This window comes from Lactuca saligna, chromosome 9 (assembly GCF_052625555.1).
Source record: "Lactuca saligna cultivar CGN05327 chromosome 9, ASM5262555v1, whole genome shotgun sequence".
NCBI classification, from domain to species: Eukaryota; Viridiplantae; Streptophyta; class Magnoliopsida; order Asterales; family Asteraceae; genus Lactuca; species Lactuca saligna.
In genome coordinates this window covers 107986485-108009966 of record NC_136425.1, presented here as the reverse complement: position 1 = coordinate 108009966, position 23482 = coordinate 107986485, and the positions used below count along the sequence as shown (strand labels likewise).

General features: G+C 40.5%; 1 pseudogene; it reads left to right on the top strand.

The window, feature by feature from the left end:
* Window positions 1–2696: 2696 nt before the first annotated feature.
* On the top strand, window positions 2697–2815 carry LOC145018927 (5S ribosomal RNA; annotated as a pseudogene).
* The last annotated feature ends 20667 nt before the right edge of the window (window positions 2816–23482 follow it).

Here is a 23482-nt window from a genome sequence, read left to right as displayed (position 1 = left end):
TCCAAATCCAAACCCTCGTCTAGCTTTTCATGGCCCGACGCCTCGTTGGGTCGAATATTTGGAAGCATGGAGCGAAGATCAAGATCAAACTATGCCGTTTAATGGAGACTGAAGCTTCTACAATGTAAATGAAGGGAGCACAGCAAACAGAGTTCTACCTGGCCTGATTCGTAGAGTTGCTCGAAACGAAATTCAGGGCAGGACAGCTCTACATCATATCACAGAAGTTGACACCAATGGAGGAATGCATATCCTTCACACCAATCACCTTGAGCATGCTCGCGAGAGATCTGAGAGAGACCATGAAACCCTGCTGCAATCACTAGCTAAAACCTGAGCCGAAGTCATAGAGCTCCGAGTACGTCAGAGGGTATATAAAAGACACCTGCTGGATATGGAATGTCAACTAGCTGAACTAAGGGTTCACCATAGGGGTGACCGTCGCTAGTAGGAGATGCTTTACTTTCCTTCCTTGTTTTAATGGAACTATGTTCCTATCTAGGTTCTGTGTAGCACTTATCTATGTGACTACCTTGTACTATAAGGACTTTAGTTAGGTCTTTATGCTGTCAAAGACTTTTCTACTCCAGATGTGATGTAAGACCTACTACAAGGTCAATTTTCCCGAACTTGTTACATCTTAAACATCGATGATATTGACAGTCGACTAACTTCTGAGTCATTCTATGTACAAATAATTTCATCATACCTTCATTGGATAATATCTGAAACTTGCTTTAGTCAAGTCTTTGGACTATAGTAATTTAACTCTGGGATCATTTTCAAGCCTCTTTCAAAGGTTGGATCATATTATCCACCAACCAATAACACCTCGGGTTGAACAACAAAACGTCTTGAGACCATTCTACGAACTTACTTCTACTTCTTACTAAGGATTGCATCAAAGGGATGTAGGTCGGACCTTCGTGAATATACTTCTATTCCATACTAGGACTACATCATAGGGATGTAGGTCAAACCTTCGAGAACATACTCTTACTCTTCAATTGAACGATCGAAGTACATCTAGGGTCAATAGTAGCCTTTACTAGGAATCTTAGTTCATCGAAAAAGATTTGTAAGAAGATTATTAACATGACCTTCCTCGTTAATACATTCCTCGTAGACAATAGAATGTGAGATTTCTAATTTGGTTTCTTTTCCTCGTTGGGATGTGGGAATAGAGTAGAATCACACATTTTATTATCCGCCTCGTCTTCATTATATCATAACATGTATAAGCTAAGTTTTCATGTATAATAACTCCTCTCTTAGCCAGAATCAAAGTGATACAGGTTCAATCATACTCGCTCACAAATTCATTTTCTTTCTGTGTAACAGAATCATGTCACCGAAGAAAAACGATCAACCCATCAACCAAACATCAACCCTTCAGATTGATGCAACTACCTTTCAAGCTGCAGTCTCAGCTTCCGTAACAACTGTTCTCACCCACCTTAACGCTAACAATGCGAATGTTAGTGGGATTATTAACAATAATTCCAATTCAAGTAACAATCAAGTACCTCCACGAGCAACAAGCTACCACGACACCCTGAATTCCAAGACAAAGAGTAACAATCGGAAGTTCTGGGATAAATCTAAGGGAAAATCACTCCGAGGGGCGAACAAGAAACAACCACCGGTGATAACCTTCCTAGCCACGACATCGGTACCTCCTACTACCATTCCTTCTGATATCTCAATTGCCCCTAACCCAGCCAGACAGTATGCCGGAAACCTATCAAAATGCAATAAGTGCAGTTTCTATCATCTAGGTAATTGTCGTCAATTACATTGCTTTAACTGCAACAAGAACTGACATACTACCAGCCAATGCAGGACACGGGTCCAACACATTACTTCAACTACCAATGTCGAAATCTCTTGGATATGCCATCTATGTGGTGTAATGGGACACTTCAATAGGGATTGCCCAACAGAGAAGAATGACGATGGAACAGGTGGAGTTTGACCTCAGAATGGAAAGAGGCAACAAAGGACCCTACTATAGTATAGGTTCACTTCCAATCATCAGTGTTAAGTATGCTTTTATACTGTTTTAAAAACTAGTGCAACTAGAGTCTCATCTTTTGCGGGATCCCATCTGTCAGGGGACCCTCGTGCTGCATATACTTGTCTTTTGTAGTATACCTTGTTCGCAGCAATGGTCTTGAAGTAAATCTCAAGTATTGTAAGTCTGTTAAAGGTTGCACGGTTGTGTTTAATATGTAATGCCTTTATGTTCAAATCTAGTATCTTTATGTTCAAGTATGTCCAATATTATCATACGACTTGAGTCCATTCGATCCTCGCAATACCAGTTCGTGCGCACATCTCTTTCTCCGAAATCACCTTCCTAGAGAAGTCGTCATTCCAAAACTTCGAAGTACTCATGCATAGAGTACCTCATGTTTCATAGCCTTTTTGAAGAAACCTCAGCAAACCTCCCCGAAGTACCACTCGTACAGACAGAGACTACTCAAGACTACGAGAAATCGCATCATCATGCGAACAAACTTAGAACCCAGTACGACTCTAGTAACTAGATCGCCCTACGATCTAACAACCCCCCCTACGCGTGCTGCAGGAACTATCAGGTCCAACCTAGCGAACTACTCAGAAATAGAATAAGAAGACCAATCTCCTCACCTTTGAGGGCTCCGATCTTATTCTTCAAGAAGACAGCCTTCAGTGGATGCGATCATACCAAAGCTAATGCACCGGATCCCTTCAGAACTCCGCAGTTAAATGTGCTTAGGCAAGAGAAGTACTATAATGGGTAACACCTTGGGAAGTCCTTGTAGCGCAGACCTCAAGAGGACTTCCATTCGAAATCATTACCTTCTGCTTCACATAGATGAGTTGGTTGATCAACCGCAAGGAATGAAGTGCATTTCAGAATTGGACCCAAAATCTGAATATCACCAGTTGCAAGTGTTAGTGAAGGATGTCCTGAGGAAAATCTTTTAAACTCGATACAGACACTACGAGTCCGTAGTGATACCCCTCGGATAGGACCAATATGCTCGTGGTATTCATGAAGTTAATGAATAGGGTATGCCATTCTTACTTGGATAAGTTTGTCATTGTCCTTGTAAATGACTTACTTATCTACTCTCGTAGTAAGAAGGAAATCATAAAGAACATCTACAACGAACCATGGAAACATTATGATCAGAGAAGCTTTACGCGAAGTTCTTTAAATACGAGTTTTAGAATTGAAGAGTGAAATTCCTAAGACACACTATTAATGATGTGGCAATTCTTGAGGACCCTTCCAAAGATCAAAACCGTCGAGAATTTGTCAGCACTGCAGATGCTTATGGAATTCGCCAAATTCTAGGTCTCGCTGACCTACCGTCGTAAGTTATTCAGAACTCCTCGTGAATTACAGAACCTCTTACGACTTTAACTCAGAAGGGAGTGGCCCTTGACTGGGAAGAGAAGCAAGAAGAAGAAACCTTGGAATTCACAGTGAGAGACCAAATTCTTTTGGAAGTCTCACTCTGGGAAGGCTTGATACGCTTCAGAAAGCGTGGAAAGCTAAATCCAAGATAGTTAGGGCCTCCGTGATTCTTGCAAGAGTCAGCCCCGTAACTCATAAACCTAACCTACATCGCGAACTCAGTAGCATACATTTCGCCATTTACATCTCAAAACTTAAAAACGTACCTTTCCGTCAAGACTCTCGTAATCCCACTCGATGAGATCAAGATCAATGAGAGCCTCGCCTTCGTGGAAGAATCGTAGTAACCATAGGACCGAGAAGTCAGATGAATAAGGCAAAACCGCCTCCCGTTAGTGAAGGTTCATTGGGATACCAACCGAGGACCCGAATTCACTTATGAGCGCGAGAACCAATCGATTAGGAAGTATCCTTACCTAAATTCTAATTTCGGTACGAAATTCCCTCTACCAGGGGGATGATGTGACAACCCGAAATTTTCCATCCAGTTTAGTCAAACACTTCATTAAAAGTCAAACTCATTTCTGCTACCTTTTAGCGCATTTGGTGTCCGTTTGAGCATTCTGAGCTTTAATCCTTCAAGAGGTAAATGTAGGACGTATACTCCAGGGCATCTTGTGCATATTAGAAGTCTAAAAACTCCAAGAGTTTGGAGTTTAAGGCCCAATTGATGTTCTTGGACCGTAAACTACATGGACTATATATATATATATATATATATATATATATATATATATATATATATATATGGCACTTAGCCATTTTTACTTCATTTCTTCCATTTCAACTAGAGAAAACCCGATTTCTCTCCCAAGGATCTTCAAGCTTTCATCCCAAATTGTAATTAATTCTACCCTAGAGTGTATTAAAACTTATTACATGTCCATATATCAAGGAAATCACACAAGAATCACAAGAACAAGGTGTTTACGGCCCAAGATCTTCTTAGGCCGTAAACCCTAAAAAGGGTGCCAAAGTGTGTCGTAGCTCCTTCCTTATGCTTAGGACTTAGCATAGAACCTTTCCTTGATGAGTGTAGCACTTGAAAAACAACAAAATCATGCAAGAGTATTTGTTTATGGTTTGGGGATCTCCCAAAACCGTAAACACCCTTAAAGGGTGTTTTGATGCCCCAAACTCCCTTTCTAGCATGACTTATGTACTAGGGACTTGCAAGAATGATTTAAGGACCCAAAATCACGAAATGGATGGAGTAACCATGAGTATACTGCCTTAAACTCATGAGTTTATGGTAGTAAATTCCCATGAAATGTTCAAAAATTGTAAACTCCAAAAATAGTACCATTTCAAGCCCTAACCACTTCCTAATCCCTTGAATAAGCCCTAGAACCTTTCTTTGTGAAGCATGAAGCCTTAAAGCACACAAATACACCATTCCCATGAGTTTACGGCCATAAACTCATGGGAGATATGGTTCAAAAACCGTAAACACCCCTAGGTACTACCATTTGAAGAGTAAATTCCAAAGTGAGGCCATACTCTCCTTAGATGCAACCCAATAGCCTTCTAACACTTTGACCAAAGTGTTTTCATCACTTTAAGATGTTTATACATGTTTAATTAGTGTTATAATCACTGATTATATATACATATGTCTTCATATGTTATTAGGATCATTGTGTGTGTCTAAGTCTTCACTTGACACCAAGCACTTATCCGACACTTCCATCCGATCCGCTCACTGCAGGTGAGTTCATACCCCTTAATTAACCCTTTTAAATGTTTTTAAATGTTTATAAATGCTTTATGGGGGGGGGGGGGGAGAATACAAGGTTAATTGTGTTTAGTTACTATATCAATCACATGTGATTAATAACTTGCATGCAAATGGATTTACTATACGTTAACTGTTTTACCAAACAGATTTCTTCAAATGACTTTCTTAAACATTTTTACATGTTTAAAAATCTTTGTCAAACTATATTACATACTGTAAGTTTCCTTTCAAACTCTGTTACAAATGTGTTTTCAAACAAAGGTTTTCCTTATACTTAAACTATCTTATCAAACATCATTATTTCAAATCGTTTTATAAACTGACATCAAGTCATCGTTTCTTACTATTACACTTTTCAAAGATTTTTATAAAACTTATTTTATGCTTTTATATTGTAAAATTCATACCTTAATATGTATAGTTATATAAATAATGTTTAAAGGACTTAGGACGGTCAGCTCGCTTTATTTCCTTTTCCTCGTTGGGATGTGGTCTTTGGGCATCGGTTGCTTGTCCGAATGTCGTCTAAATATTAATTATATATCATGTATACATATATAGGTATAAAGTTTCCATTAGTCAGTTCAGTACTTTTGGGTAGCAAAGGCATACATTCGATTATACACGTACATTACTAGTAACAGTAATAGGTATAGTTAGGAGATATTACTTATCATTCCATGTACAAGGAATCACACAAGAGTTAGTTCATTCATGATTCTATACTAATACATTACATGTTACATGAATTTGTTTACATAGATAGGCTTACTTGAATACGCTTACATGAATACGCTTACATAGATACGCTTACATGAACACGCTTACAAGAATACGTTTACATAGATACGCTTACATGAACACGTTCACATTAATACGTTTAATAGATACTATTACATAGGATCTGTTACAAATGTTCGGGACTTACCATTCCACTCCCAAGGTTGTTAGCTACAGTAGGGAAAATGATCATTGACGGGTGTCTACGGTTGTACCTTTTCAGCGAGTTTCCACGCCGTGAATATCCTAGTGCAAAAGGATACATTTTTAGTTATTATATTATTTTCCTTCCTTTACTTTGTGACACATTCACATGAACGATGAGGTAGGTTATATTTGATATAGATAAACTATTTTTCCTTATTACCTTTATACTGTGACTCATACACATAAACGGTGAGGTAGACTATAACTTTTATAATAATAGTTAACAGGGAATAACCGTCACATTTACAGTGATGCTTACTTTCAAAACAGTCGAGTCTTGGTAGAAGACTACTTTTATATTAGTAGTAAATATGAGATTTTCTAGGGTTTTCAAACATTTACAAGTATTTCCTTACAGTTTTTTTTTACAAATCAAAGACACATAAATACTTATGAATTCACCAGCTTTATTGCTGATACTCACTTTCAAAATAACTTGTATTCTCAGGTCACAAATAGACAGGTACGACGACCAGGTTTTTGTGAAGACGAAGCAGTTAAGACTCGTCTTTTATTTTGAACAATTATTATGTTGTTTATGATATGAAAAAACACACATGTATTTAAAATTATACTATTAATGCAATGGATGATGTTGTTGCTTGTTTACTACTTTACATTGTTGTGATACATTACATGACGTCCTCTGCCCCAGAACGTTTCCGCCGTTCTCAGTTTGGGGTGTGACAATGTCCGACATCATATTCCTCTTTATGAATTTGGCACCACGGTTGTGTCTGATCAACAAATCTGCTTCACAACCTTCGCTCTACGAAGACTTTTTATGACTTATCGCTCTTGATCTTCGGTTGACGAAACATGTGTCTTGAGCAAATGGGATTTATTTATTGAAGACCACTTCTGGATTTTTGGGACCTCGGTTTTGGGTACATCAGCATTTTTAAGCAGATCATATATTTTTATGCAGATTTCTTATTGTTACTTCGGTGCTTGTTCATAAAGTTTTCAAAGACGGAATCAGTCGGGTACACGACATCCTTGGAAAAAACCTCGGGGGGTTCCCGAGGCACTTAGGTGTGAGACCTTGGAGGGTTTCCCTGGCATCCTAGGTCAAGACATCAAGGGGTTCCTGATGCATTGGGCTAAGACCATGTGTGGGTTCCTATGGCACCCGTAGTAAGACCCTGGAGGGTTTCCAGAGCTTCCTTATATGGAGGGTTTCCAGGGCTTCCTTATATGTTGGTATGCATGAATTATGTGATATGGGTAGCTTTTATGGCTAATATGATATATGTTATGTGGATTGTATGTGCAGTATGATCGGGGGAACTCACTAAGCGTTAGCTTACTGTGACATCCCCAATTTCATGACCTAGAAAAGACCGATTTGTTTATGCTTTGTTTTTAAAAATCAGAGTAATTTTTCAAAGAAAACGGTTGCGGAATTTATTCCCAAAACAAAATACGATAAGAATTTATCAAACCATTTCTTAAAGAAATGTATTTCCATTATTTAACAAAATCTCGGGATGTCATGTTTCGATACAGACACATAAGCATAAACAGAACATACATTTATTTACACTATTGATTTACATCTCCTTTAATCTCTCAGTGAAATATATCTTCGTATTGATACCTGTGATACAAAGAAAAATGAGTAGATCATGCTTGGGAGCCTAGTGAGCATATAGGGTTTTCATCCTACAATATTATATCATATATTTATATATATAGAACATTCAAACTTGTACAATTTCACCATATAAAGGCAACTCTTATCCCACCCCATCGATCCTCAAAACGACACGATCTAAACTCTCGTATCTAAAATTTTCCTCTTTACCTGATCCCTACTCATGGATCTAAAACTACCCTCTTCACTCGATCTATACTCACGGATCTAAAACTAACTTTTTCACCTAATCCATACTTACGGATCTAAAGCTAACTTTTTCCCTTGATCCATACTCACGGATCTAAAACTACCTGATCCATACTCACAGATCTAAAACTACCTGTTCCTACTCACAGATCTAAAACTAACCTCCTGATCTAATCCATACTCCTGGATCAATAATTGTACCCAATTCATACTCCTGGAATAGGGACAATTAACTATACCTTAATCCTGATCTGATCCATACTCCCGGATCAATAAATGTACCTAATCCATACTCCCGGACTAGGGACAATTAACTTAGTCTTAATCCATACTCCCGGACTAATACCAAGTTTTATCTCTTTACCTGATCCATACTCCCGGATCTAAATCTAACCACTTGATCTCATTATCCAACTCATATTTTATCACACACCAACTATCTCATCTACCCATGTTCTACCCAACATATTTGTAGATATAAAATAAATCTACAGTTTAACTCATTCAAAACTATATAAAACATCCATTCCGCACTCGTCTTAAATAAACAACAATATATAAAGACATAGCACGTATTTTAGGCAAATACTTCATATTTATGGGTTAGAAGAGGGTGACTACACACTCACCCAAAACATATACTTAATACATTCAAACAATACTTGTATTAAAGTCGTGTTTATGAAAGGGACTATACACTCACCTGATTAGAAGATGATCAGACAGCACTACGGCTTGTGGAAGTAGTATTCTTTGGTGAAACCGAAATATCTTCACACACCGGATTTCTCGCGGACGGAGCTTCGGCTTGGAAACTCTTTTCTTCTTGGGATCTTTGGACTTCGAGACTTGCTTCGGGTTTCGGGAATGATACCAGGGCTTCGGGGGTTAAAATAGGGCTTAGAGAGGGTATCGGGAGTGGGAGAGTAAGAGATGAGCAACCAAATTCGGCTGAACCTCGATTTTTATTTATAGGGACATTTTTCTGGGTTCACATCGTGAGCCACATATGCTCACCTTGTGAGCTCGATACGTCATTGCATTCGTCATGGCCAATTGCCCCGAAAGATGTCCATCATCCGTTCACCTCGTGAGCCACTAATGCTCACCTCGTGAGCAACATTTGCTCACCTCGTGAGCTCTGACACAACCTTAGGGTTCACGCCCCGAACTTCATAAATTCATAACATTCGCATACGAGCTCCATTTTCAACGTTCTTTATATCCACACGTAGGTGAGATTATGCTCTACAACTCTCGTTTAGACTCCGTTGGCTAATTTTGAATTTATTTTTAATATATTATAAATATATTATTTTTAGTAGGCCGAGATAGGAAAACTCTGTTTAAAATTCATAACTTCTTCATCCGACGTCCGTTTTTGTCTGTCTTTTTACGGTTGCACTACCATTGACGAGACCTTTGATTCTCGTTTAGATTGTGTAACGCCCGTAGATCAGGGCTAGTCAATTTAAAGATAATAAGCATCAAAAATGAATTTTTGATGGAATATTATTTAGAAAGATTAATCTTAACTAATTTGTAGTATATGTCATGAGGTTTCCGAATATATAAAGAACGCCAAAATCCGAGTTATAACGAAGAAGTTATGACCTGTCGAAGTTTCGTGACAGAACCGACACGACGCTGAATGATGTAAAATATGAATTTAAGATAGATCGATATCTAGCCTTAGTGGTCTAAACAAAATTCATAGAAAATGTTAAAAAGAACGCCCAAATCTGACTTTGTATGAGATAGTTATGATTTTCCAAAGTTTCGACTTAACGTTATGTAGCCCGAATACTCGAATATGAGATCGAGTGATTTTTAGCCGAAAAAATCTAAACAAGAATCGAAGATCTCGTCGATAGTAGTCCAAATGTTAAACGACAGATGAAAACGGACATCGGATGAAGAAGTTATGAATTTCTAATGGAGTTTTCATGTCCCAGCCAACTAAAAATACTATAAAAGTAATATATTTATAATATATTATAAATAAATTAAAAATTAGCCAACGGACTCTAAACAAGAGTTGTAGAGATGATTCTCACCTACGCGTTGATATAAAGAACGTCGAAAACGGAGTTCGTATGAAAAAGTTATGACTTTGTGAAGTTCGGGGCGCGAACCCCAAAGCTGTGTCAGTGGCCACAATGTGGAAATAGTGCCCATGACGTGGCATGTTTTCTGACGCCTCCTAGAGTCTGCCAAACCCAACTTGCGATGACGCATGTAGTGACGACCAAGCCCACGACATGGAAAAAGTTCCCACGATGTGGAAAATGAGAAATTTGCCATATATATAGATTTGAAGGGGCAGTCGGCCAAGGTTGCTAATTCACCCTTCTCTTACCCATATTACCTCGATTTACATGAAAAGAAGTACCCCCAAAGCCCCACTATCATCCCGATACCCGAAGCAAGTCCCGAAGTCCAAAGATCCCGAGAAGAAAAGAGTTTCCGAGCCGAAGCTCTGCCTGCAAGAAGCCCCATGTGTGAAGATATACCGGTTTCACCGAAGAATACTACTATTAGAGTTGTAGTGTTGTCTGAGCATCATCTAACCAAGTGAGTGTGTAGTTACTTTCTTCTAACACATAGATATGAAGTATTTTCTATGGAATACGTGTTATGTGTTTATATATTGTTGTTTACTTGAGATGGATGTTGAATGAATTTTTTAGACAACTTTTTAAATAGTTTTAAACTGTATATGTAACTTATATCTACAAATATGTTGGGTAGAACATGGGTAGATGAAATAGTTAGTGCGTGATGAAATAATGTGATAAGAGATAGGTGAGGATATAATGGTGATGATAATTAAGTGATGATAGATAGGTAATGAATTACGAGTCAGGCGACGTTGTGGTTGCGTATTCATACAATTATAGTCTAACCCTTATTGTGAATTACGAGTCCAAGCAATGTTGTGGCTGTGTATTCATGCGATGATTGTCTAACCCATATTATGAATTACGAGTCCAGGTGATGTTGTGGCTGCGTATTCATGGGATGATAGTCTAACCCTTATTATGATTTACGAGTCCAGACGATGTTCTGGCTGCGTAATCATGTGATGATACCCTAACCCTTACTAGACACATATTGAGGGAGTGATCCCCGAATTAGTATTGTCTGTGCGATGTAGGCGATGATCCTTAGGAACAAACATATAAGGAAATAACATGTAAGGAGATAAGAGGTAAATATGATATAGGAGATGACCCTTAGGATAATATGTTTAGGGAAGATTAAACGAAGATAATGGGGATGAGTAATTGGGTTGATTGTTTGATGATTAAGTATAGTAACTATATTATTGTGGGGTGAATACCCTATATGATCACCAGACTCCCAAGCCTGACCGACTCAGTTTTCTTTGCATTACAGGTAATGGCACAAGGGTATAAGTTGGTGGACTTCACGAGAAATTTTGGATTATAGATCAGTAGTTATAAATAACTATTGTAAGGTCTATTTTATATTGTTTATGCTTTTGGTCTGTATCGGAACATGACATCCCGAGATTTTGTTATTTAGTGAAAATAAATTTCTTTAAGAAATGCTTTGATAAATTTTATTTTATCATATTTTATTTTGGGAACAAATTCTGCAACTCTTTTAATCAAAGGATTACTCTGATTTTATAAACAAAGCATAAACAAATCAGTCTTTTCTGGCCGTGAAATTGGGGATGTCACAGTTGGTATCAGAGCATTAGTTTAAGCGAACTAGGAAATCTATAGGATTTCTAGACATAAACTTAGAATGCTAAGCGATGATTGTGAGATGAGTTTCTACCATATTTTAAGACATGAGCACTAGTATATTTTAGGAAAGTTGCCTAAAATGCTTTTATGTGCTAAATGTTATATGTTTGCCATATATGATATTATTTGTTCGGATCTATGGTATTATGCTGACCGGATCTGGAACCTTATGTGTTTATTATTGTAAGTGTACGAATACGGTATTAGAACTAGCATGTAAATGTTACGGAGTGTTATGGAGATTTATACATTTATCGTAAATGAAGCTTTCCTATCTTGAATTCTTGCCTAGTGCACTAAACATCTGCTTGGGTGTACAAAAGGTCATGGTGAAGACTTGTAGAGAGTTATGTAAATGGAGGAAATAAAAAGTCTTATGATAGTGAATGACACCTACCGGAAGATATCGTAAGAGTGGTATCTTGCCTTTATAATATATCTTATAAAATAACAGTACGTTTAGAGGAGTACGGTACGTGTGAAGTACACCTTCGATTGGCAGGATGATGGAACGATGGGTGAAATCCATGAAGCTGTCCTATCGTTTGGTGTTTCCACCACCAACCAAGGTGAAGTAGGATTGATGACTGGAGATACGCATGGAAGAATTCCTACTAGAGTCTAGGAAAATTTTTATGATTATCTGGACACATTCGTATGTGTTAAGTTGCTTTGTGATTCAGGGAAAGTTGCAAGGTTACCAAGAAGCTAGTGATTGGTCTCGTTTATTCAAGTAATTCACTACCATTGTTTCGGTAATGAATAGTAAGATGGTTGTTATTTCAACCCTAGTGGTCATATCAAATTCAGTCCGACTACGATGAGTTGTTACGTGGTTCCGAGAACCAAGTTCAAAGTGGCATCTGACTAAGGTCAGAAGATTGAAATCAATGCGACTGATAGCATCGCGCTCGTTGTTAAATAGGTTTGTAGCTAGAAATGCTACAAGTTAAGATGTGATTATATCACATTAGAATATGAAGGAAGGTACATTCCATTTCGGAATTTGACTCTAAGAGACTTGAGTCTACGCATTGTATTATATAATGAAGGGTCACTAGAATGTGACCCATCGGTCTGTTACAATAGATAAAGGAAAGTATTTTTCCTAAGAAGAAGGAGTCCTCAATAAGGAGTTTATTTGTAACTCAAAAGTTACGATTGAAAATTCAACATAGTACGAAGAGTAGGTACATGATTGAGCATCAAGGTTATTACTTAGGATGGAGTGGTAACATATGGATTTAATATACGAGCCATGTTTCGTTGATGATTTCGTGATGTAATCATATTAAGGGGGAGATAATTGTAACGCCCGTAGATCAGGGCTAGTCAATTTAACGATAATGAGCATCAAAAATGACTTTTTGATGGAAGATTATTTAGAAATATTAATCTTAACTAATTTGTAGTATATGTCATGAGGTTTCCGAACATATAAAGAACGCCGAAATCCGAGTTATAACTAAGAAGTTATGACCTGTCGAAGTTTCGCGACAGAACCGGCACGACGATGAATGACGTAAAATATGAATTTAAGATAGAGCGATATTTAGCCTTAGTGATCTAAATGAAAGTCGTAGAATAAGTTAAACCGAGAGCGTGCATTAAAAGAACGCCTAAATCTAACTACGTATGAGGAAGTTATAATTTTCCGAAGTTTCGACTTAGTAGTATGTAGCCCGAATACTTGAATATGAGATCGAGTGATTTTTACCCGAAATAATCTAAATGAGAATCGAAGATCTCGTCGATAGTTGTCCAGCGGTAAAAAGATAGACGAAAACGAACGTCGGATGAAGAAATTATGAATTTTTAATGGAGTTTCCTGTCCCGACCTACTAAAAATAATATAAATGTAATATGTTTATAATATATAAAAAATAAATTCAAAATTAGCCAACGGATTCTAAACGAGAGTTGTAGAGCATATTCTCACCTACGTGTCGATATAAAGAACGTCGTATGAAAAGTTATGACTTTCTGATGTTCGGGGCGCGAACCCCAAAGCTGTGTCAGTGGCCACGACCTGGAAACAGTGCCCACGACGTCGCATGTTTTCTGACGCATCCTGGATTCTGCCAGACCTAACTTGCAATGAAGCATGCAGTGACGACCAATCCCACGACGTGGAAAAAGTGCCCACGACTTAGAAAATGAGAAATTTGGCCTATAAATAGATTTGAAGAGGCAGTCGGCCAAGGTTGCTAATTCACCCTTCTCTCACCCATACTACCTCGATGTACATGCAAAGAAGTACCCCCGAAGCCACGATATCATCCCGAGACCCGAAGCTAGTCCCGAAGCCCGAAGATCCCGAGAAGAAAATAGTTTCTGATCCGAAGCTCTACCTGCAACATGTAACATCCCGAAATATCAAGAGTAGAGTTGAAGGGCTAAAAGAGTAAATTGGGAAAGAGTGACTCGGTGAGTCCATGTGCGGACTCGGCGAGTAGAGTCGCGACTTGGTCGCGTGTTAAGTGGCCGACTCGGCGAGTCAGGGTAATGGACTCGGCGAGTAGGCGCTGAGTGGAGAAAACCCTAATTCTCGGGGTTGAGCCTTATATAAAGATCATTATGTTTCCCTCCCAGCCTCTTTATCACCCCTTGAGCCCCAGAAACCCCTAAATCACGAAGAAGCACCATTGTTGGATGGAGTGGAGCTTGGAGAATGTATTTGTGAAGGAATTTTGGGAGATTGAAGGCTTGGAGCAAGGGGCTTTGTTTGAATTCGAGTCTCATTTCAATTAGGGCATTCCTTTGAGGTAATATCTCGTTTTTTGAGCTGCTATTTCTTAGATGCATCATTTTGGGGATGTTGGAGATCATATCTTTGGATGTATTGGAGTTTAGAGGTTAGATCTGAGGTTGCTACCTCAGATCTGGAAGGGAGAAGGTCTAGAGTGCATGAAAGTCCTTGTTTGTGAGTGGTTGATGGAGTCATCTTGTCCCAAATCCTAGCCCAATGTGCAAATGGCTTAGATCTCTTTGGATTCACGTAAAGTTTGCCACTTTACGTGATGGATGGGTTGTAGGAGGCTAGATCTATGTTTTAGATCAATTGCATGGCCTGGAGTGCTTCTGAATGGATTCAGAACGGTGGTACTCGGCGAGTCACATGGGTAGACTCGACGAGTTGCTTGCAGATGGCCTGGAACTCGACGAGTTGGAAGAACAACTCGGCGAGTAGGTTGAAGATAGCCTTGGACTCGACGAGTCCATTTGGACTCGGCGAGTCTTGTCGAAGAGTCCCAAATATTCTCTGGTAGAGTCGAGAATCGGTGAGTTGAGGGATGACTCGGTGAGTCGAGTGCGAGTGGACTCAGAGTTGTTGGACTCGGCGAGTCTTGGGGTGACTCGGCGAGTTAGGTCGCAGATTGAATGAAGTTCTGATTATGGGAACTCGACGAGTCACAGAGTTGACTCGACGAGTAGGGTCAGTCAGGGGTTGACTTAGACTGAGGACTTTGATTTCGACCAAGGGTTGGTCGTTGACTTTTAGGGTTTGGTCAGCGATGTGGCCTTTGGGCCAAGAGAGAGATAAACTAGTCTTTTACCCATGAGAGGGTGTTATGAGAGGATTTATTCTAGTCTCGAGAGTTATATTCATGAGAATATTTGCTTTACGTGTTAGGCGGTGGCGAGTTTGAGATTCCAGTGTGGGGATATCTGCTTTCTGCTTGCCAGGTGAGTCTTCTCACTATACTTTACCTTGAGTAGGTAACCAGAGTTATGTGTTCAGAGTATTTGTATGCTATATGTACGTGATGTGTTGTACTGCATTATTTCTATGTGATTTATGTTGTGCATGTTTATAGAGTTGGAACCGGAAGGTTCCCAGAGTTAGAGCCTGAGGGTTCACAGAGTTTGGGTGCATGGACCCATAGAGTTATAGCCTCGAGTGGCTAATATGTGTTATGTGTGGTATTTTGGGGAACTCACTAAGCTTCGTGCTTACAGTGTTTTGTGTGATGTTTTTTTCAGGTTTCTTTCAGTATCACGGGACGGCACCGGCTTGATTGTACACACCAGAGAAAGAGTCATATTTTGGAGGATCCTGGTTTTCTATGCAAGTGAAAATGGAGTCATGTTTTGTAAATCGACTATGAATGAGATTTTAAACAAGTGTTTCTAAGAATAAAATGGTTATTTTAAATGAAAATTTTGTCTTGAAATTTACGGTGTTACAAGTTGGTATCAGAGCCTTGGTTTGAGGGATTCGGATGCGCCTTCGGGTAAATCTGGACTCAAACTGAGGAAGTAAGAAAAGTTTTAAGGAAATAATTTTCTAAAAATGAATAAGGGTTCAAAGAGGAAGCAAGAAAGAGCAGTGTGTACAATCAGCCTGATCCCGAACGGTGATTTCCCAAAATACCCTTATTTTTTTTTGTGTTATGAGATATTTATGATGCACCTTATGAGATAATATTGCATGCTAGAGACAGTCTAGGTATTTCATATGTTAGGACTAGAGTGGCCTGATTTGTGATGCCTTAGTCTAGGACTCGTTGTTATATGTGTTATGCTTTTGAGTATGTGATGAGTGAGAGTATCCAGTTAGAACCCATGAGGGGTAGAGTTACAGAGTTTGGTGGTACTTTCGAGGATGAGCCGAGAAGGTGGAGTTATCACAGAGAGGGAATCCTATGTATTCTTCGATGCTCGAATGCTGCTTGCTTTGTGCTTTGTGTAACTCTCGATGATGGGAGTCAGCTACCAAGTGAATATGACGATATTCAGGAGGTAGATGGCTGGCATCATTAGGAGCTCTTCAGCAGCTGATAGCAAAGAAGTGGGAGGACAATTAAAGAGCTTAGGGAGTAACCCGATCCAGGTGAGTGCGCTTGTAGAATAGAGAATTTCGTTGGGGAGCGAGCACGCGCGATGGGATTGGTGAAAGAGCAGGTCGAGCAGCTATTTAAAAGCTCTGGGATGGTCCGTGTGCAAAGTATGGGTAGATGTGGCAGGTAGTATGGGCCCGTACTACTGAAAGCAGAGGACTCATACTTGATACAGGGAGCATTCTGAAGGTTCTAAGGAGCGGATTGAGGAGTGATGTTATGGTTCGGGTACCATACATCAGAGTAGATTGAGGAAGTGATGTTATGGTTCGAGTACCATACATCAGGGCCGATCGAGGAGTGATGTTATGGTTCGGGTACCATACATCAGAGCAGATTGAGGAAGTGATGTTATGGTTCAGGTACCATACATCAGAGCAGATTGAGGAGTGATGTTATGGTCCGGGTTCCATACATCGGAGCGGATGGAGGAGTGATGTTATGGTCCGAGTACCATACATCGGAACGAATTAAGGAGTGATGTTATGGTCCGGGTACCATACATCGGAGCGGATTGGGGAGTGATGTTATGGTTAGGGTACCATACACCGGGGCATATTGAGAAGAGATGTCATGAAATGAGTACCATGGGTCGTAGTGAAGTATGTTTGTGGTTCTCCGGTTATTCGGTCATGAGTAAGTTCGTTGAGGCGTCCCGTGAGAGGGAGATCGAGAGTCCCTCAGAGTATTTTACTAAGGAGTCAGTGAGAAGGGAGAATTTCGATCTGTGTTGGGCAATCAGTCGATAAAGGAGATGTCACCTCCTATGATCTGGGAGGTACTGATTATGCTCGTGTGAAATATGAGAAGCATGATGTTTTGGTTTTGGGTTTAGGGGTAAACCCTGCAGGTCGTCATTGATGATGATTTCCCACCAGAGTATCAGGTAGCAGGTGTGCCGCGAGGCAGTGATTTATCATGAGCAGATAGTCAGTTGGGACTAAGATGTGTGAGGACCACACTACACCTATTTGAGCATAGTAGGAGGTATTGTAGTGGTATCAGTGGGGAGTTCAGTCGAGTTCAGCGGTGCAGAGAGTTTTCTATCCATGGGGTGTTGAATCTGGGAGTGAGTACCTGTTCTTGGGATGAACACGGTGTTGGAGTGTTGGTTGATGAGTTGAGGTGAGGGGTACGATGATTTTATGGTTCAGTCTATGAGCCAGGAATGTTATCGAGCAGTTGAGCTGTTTGGTACTAAATTGGTACGAGATTTGGAACGACTAGAGGCAGACGTGACGAGAAGTTCTTGAGGAGTTCACTAGAGGTTCATAGTATATGAGGTCGATTCATTCCTTAAGGGGGGGATTATCGGGCGTTGTGTAGCACCTTCCGGGGGCCGGTGTGATTTTGCTGGAGAATATAGTTATGGGTTAGTTGCGTGCTATTTGGTGATGGTTCGAACCCTAAGTGGGGGAGAACCGGGTGCCGTATGTAAGAAAGCAGAGATTTGTCAAGAGCAGTTATAAGTGGAGTATAGAGATATGCGGTAAGAAATCATGAGACCAGAGATGTCGGTGATCGAGGAAAGGGGTCAGAGTGAGTTAATGCGGGAAGTACTTGTTTGAGAAGGATGAATGTCTCCATGACAGGTGTTTTTTAGTCAAGAATCTGGTATTGGTCAGTGTTGGGGCAAGTAGATAAAGAATGATTGGGCAGCCAACTCCCGGGTCAGTATGCGTATCCTTGTTTGGATTTTGAGCGGCGGGAAAAAGGGTTTCGGAGAATTATCAGCGTATTTCGTAGTGTTAGCGTTTCTTCGTATTGCAATTGAGAAATTGAATACACCGAAGTTGCAACTTGAGAAAAATGAAGATCTAGTTATGGGGTTCAGAGGGAATGTATTATTGCATCTATATGGTGCTTGGGGCAGGAGATCTGTGGTTGTGGCGGGATCTTGTGATGTTCGGAGGGGGTGTTCCGAGGTATCCGGGTATTGATATCTTTATTTTGAAGTTATTCGTGAATCTTGAGTTGAGACGACTTGTGGTATATCAGGTATCTATGGATCTAGTGAGAGCCTTCGAGTATGGGCATCTAGGGAGATTACTTGGGAGAGTGGATCTTCGTAAGGGTGGACATCTGTTATGACGATTGCCTCCAGAGTCTGTGATGAATATTCGAGACGAGTATGGGTAGCCGCCTATGATAGTCTATGGAGCACGAACTAGTGGAGTCAGAGGGTGTTGTGATACTGCGGGGAGCCGTAGTACTCACTAGTCAGAGAGTGTTGTGATACTGCGGGGAGCCGTAGTACTCACTAGTCAGAGGGTGTTGTGATACTGCGGGGAGCCGTAGTACTCACTAGTCAGAGGGTGCTGTGATACCGCGGGGAGCCATAGTGCTCACTAGATGGCAAGAGAGTGTGATGATGGAATGTTCTCCGATCAGTGTATGATGTGGAAGAGTTTTGGGCTTGAGTAGCCCTAGTATTGAGTTTTTGGAGCCTGGATGTTAGACCGGGGGCGAGACTGGGGTCCCCGTCTCTATCGGGGAATGTGGTGAGATGCGCAAGGGATATGCGCAGCTAAAACCAGAGATCAGAGTGGAGACGATCCTCGGTTGGATTGTACTTTCTTGCATAAGGAAAAGAGAATTTCGTGACTTGCGTGTCATGAGGCCGGGATAGTGGTCACGGGGAGGAAGTTAGTGGGATATTTGGATCATGATTTGGGTGACCTTTGGAGGCTCAGTTGTGGAGTCAAAAGCTGACCTGGTGACCAGTCTCGAAGAGGGATATGAGATGAGCTAGAGCCTATCATGATGATGTCTGAGGACACCTCAGAGGGAATGAACGATTCAGACGCTCAAAGACATGCTTCGGGCATGTGTATTAGATTTTGGAGGGTGTTGCGGCACGTATTTATCCTTGGTTGAGTTATCCTATTTCAACAACCATCATTAGTGCATCGGTATGCCACCCTTTGTGTTGTTGTATGGGAGGAAGTGTTGGACCCTCATTTGCTGAGGAGAGTGTCGATTCGCGGAAGTGGAAGTTGTAGTGAGAATGGATGATTTGGAGTATGATGGTTGAACATTGTGTCTGTGGCAGTGGTATGGAATGACATTATGATGGGGTGTCTGCTGAGGATGCGGAAGGGATTCTGCGGGTGTAGAGCCAAGAGTCTCAGGATGGATGTAGGGATGGAGTCTGGGACTCCCAGCTTGATTCTGATCAAGGGTCGTGTGTGTAGTGGTGGTGTCTCCTGGGGATGTTAGAGATGTCATCAGTGCGACGGGTTCTCCTAACCCAAGAATGCAAAGGTTGGTGCGGCTTGAGTGCTTGATTGCAAGAAGAGGACTCATGAGAGTTGCTCTGGGATTGAAGAGTGGGCCTTTCTGTCGTCACGGATTGGATAGGATAAGATTCGGATCGGGGATCCGATGGTTCATGGCTTCTAACCCTTATGGGTCAAGTGATTGTTGAGATTTGGGTCAGTGATGCTTCATGGGTAATTCTCGGATCGTTGAGTGTGGTTATCAGAGGGTACATCCGGTGCCCGGTTCGAGACAGTGGTCAGGACACCGTAAGGAACGGGAAAGTGTGTTCGAGTTTCGATGGGTATGTCTTGTGAGATCCGGTCCGATTAAGGCCAGGTGGCACGTTGTGGGAGTATTTCTGGAGTTGAGTTGCTGTAGGCTTCGAGGGCGAAGCCTAATTTAAGTGGGGGAGAATTGTAACATCCCGAAATATCAAGAGTAGAGTTGAAGGGCTAAAAGAGTAAATTAGGAAAGAGTGACTCGGTGAGTCCATGTGCGGACTCGGCGAGTAGAGTCGCGACTTGGTCGCATGTTAAGTGGCCGACTTGGCGAGTCAGGGTAATGGACTCGGCGAGTAGGCGCTGAGTGGAGAAAACCCTAATTCTCGGGGTTGAGCCTTATATAAAGATCATTATGTTTCCCTCCCAGCCTCTTTATCACCCCTTGAGCCCCAGAAACCCCTAAATCACGAAGAAGCACCATTGTTGGATGGAGTGGAGCTTGGAGAATGTATTTGTGAAGGAATTTTGGGAGATTGAAGGCTTGGAGCAAGGGGCTTTGTTTGAATTTGAGTATCATTTCAATTAGGGCATTCCTTTGAGGTAATATCTCGTTTTTTGAGCTGCTATTTCTTAGATGCATCATTTTAGGGATGTTGGAGATCATATCTTTGGATGTATTGGAGTTTAGAGGTTAGATCTGAGGTTGCTACCTCAGATCTGGAAGGGAGAAGGTCTAGAGTGCATGAAAGTCCCTGTTTGTGAGTGGTTGATGTAGTCATCTTGTCCCAAATCCTAGCCCAATGTGCAAACGGCTTAGATCTCTTTGGATTCACGTAAAGTTTGCCACTTTACGTGATGGATGGGTTGTAGGAGGCTAGATCTATGTTTTGGATCAATTGCATGGCCTGGAGTGCTTCTGAATGGATTCAGAACGGTGGTACTCGGCGAGTCACATGGGTAGACTCGACGAGTTGCTTGCAGATGGCCTGGAACTCGACGAGTTGGAAGAACAACTCGGCGAGTAGGTTGAGGATAGCCTTGGACTCGGCGAGTCTTGTCGAAGAGTCCCAAATATTCTCTGGTAGAGTCGAGAATCGGTGAGTTGAGGGATGACTCGGTGAGTCGAGTGTGAGTGGACTCAGAGTTGTTGGACTCGGCGAGTCTTGGGGTGACTCGGCGAGTTAGGTCGCAGATTGAATGAAGTTCTGATTATGGGAACTCGACGAGTCACAGAGTTGACTCGACGAGTAGGGCCAGTCAGGGGTTGACTTAGACTGAGGACTTTGATTTCGACCAAGGGTTGGTCGTTGACTTTTAGGGTTTGGTCAGCGATGTGGCCTTTGGGCCAAGAGAGAGATAAACTAGTCTTTTACCCATGAGAGGGTGTTATGAGAGGATTTATTCTAGTCTCGAGAGTTATATTCATGAGAATATTTGCTTTACGTGTTAGGCGGTGGCGAGTTTGGGATTCCAGTGTGGGGATATCTGCTTTCTGCTTGCCAGGTGAGTCTTCTCACTATACTTTACCTTGAGTAGGTAACCAGAGTTATGTGTTCAGAGTATTTGTATGCTATATGTACGTGATGTGTTGTACTGCATTATTTCTATGTGATTTATGTTGTGCATGTTTATAGAGTTGGAACCGGAAGGTTCCCAGAGTTAGAGCCTCGTTCACAGAGTTTGGGTGCATGGACCCATAGAGTTATAGCCTCGAGTGGCTAATATGTGTTATGTGTGGTATTTTGAGGAACTCACTAAGCTTCGTGCTTACAGTGTTTTGTGTGATGTTTTTTTCAGGTTTCTTTCAGTATCACGGGACGGCACCGGCTTGATTGTACACACCAGAGAAAGAGTCATATTTTGGAGGATCCTGGTTTTCTATGCAAGTGAAAATGGAGTCATGTTTTGTAAATCGACTATGAATGAGATTTTAAACAAGTGTTTCTAAGAATAAAATGGTTATTTTAAATGAAAATTTTGTCTTGAAATTTACGGTGTTACACAACAAGCCCGGTGTGTGAAAATATACCGGTTTCACCGAAGATACTACTATTAGAGCTGTAGTGTTGTCCGAGCGTCGTCTAACCAAGTGAGTGTGTAGTTACTTTCTTCTAACACATAGATATGAAGTATTTGCTATGGAATACGTTTTATGTGTTTATATATTGTTGTTTAGTTGAGATGGATGTTGAATGAATGTTTTAGATAGGTTTTTAAGTAGTTTTAATCTGTATATGTAATTTATATCTACAAATATGTTCGGTAGAACATGGGTAGATGAAATAGTTAGTGTGTGATGAAATAATGTGATAAGAGATAGGTGAGGATATAATGGTGATGATAATTAGGTGATGATACATAGGTAATCAATTACGAGTCAGGCGATGTTGTGGTTGCATATTCATGCGATGATAGTCTAACCCTTATTATGAATTACGAGTCCAAGCGATGTTGTGGCTGCGTAGTAATGCGATGATTGTCTAACCGTTGTTATGAATTATGAGTCTAGGCGATATTGTGGTTGCGTATTCATGCGATGGTAGTCTAACCCTTTTTATGATTTACAAGTCCAGGCGATGTTGTGGCTGCATAATCATGCGATGATACCCTAACCCTTACTAGACACATATTGAGGGAGTGATCCCCGAATTAGTATTGTCTATGCGATGTAGGTGATGATCCTTAGGAAAAGTTCTTAGGAACAAACATATAAGGAAATCAGATTTAAAGAGATGAAAGGTAAATATGATATTAGAGATGACCCTTAGGATAATATCTTTAGGGAAGAGTAAATGAAGATAATGGGGATGGGTAATTGCGTTGATTGTTTGATGATTAAATATAATAACTAAATTATTATGGGTTGAAAACCCAATATGCTCACCTGGCTCCCAATCCTGGCCCACTCAGTTTTCTTTGCATTACAGGTAATGACACAAGGGTATAATTTGGCGGACTTGACGAGAGATTTTGGATTATAGATCAGTAGTTATAAATAACTGTTGTAAGGTCTATTTTATATTGTTTATGCTTTTGGTCTGTATCGGAACATGACATCCCGAAATTTTGTTATTAAATGAAAATACATTTCTTTAAGAAATGTTTTGATAAATTTTATTTTATCATATTTTATTTTTGGAACAAATTCCGCAACTCTTTTAATCAAAGGATTACTCTGATTTTATAAAACAAAGCATAAACAAATCAATATTTTCTGGCCGTGAATTTTGGGGATGTCACAGATTGTTTCGGCTAAACACCGCTCGATCTGAAAGTCGAACTTCGGGCTGCATACTGCTAAGCAGAAACTTAGAAAAATCATAACTTCCTCATACAAAGT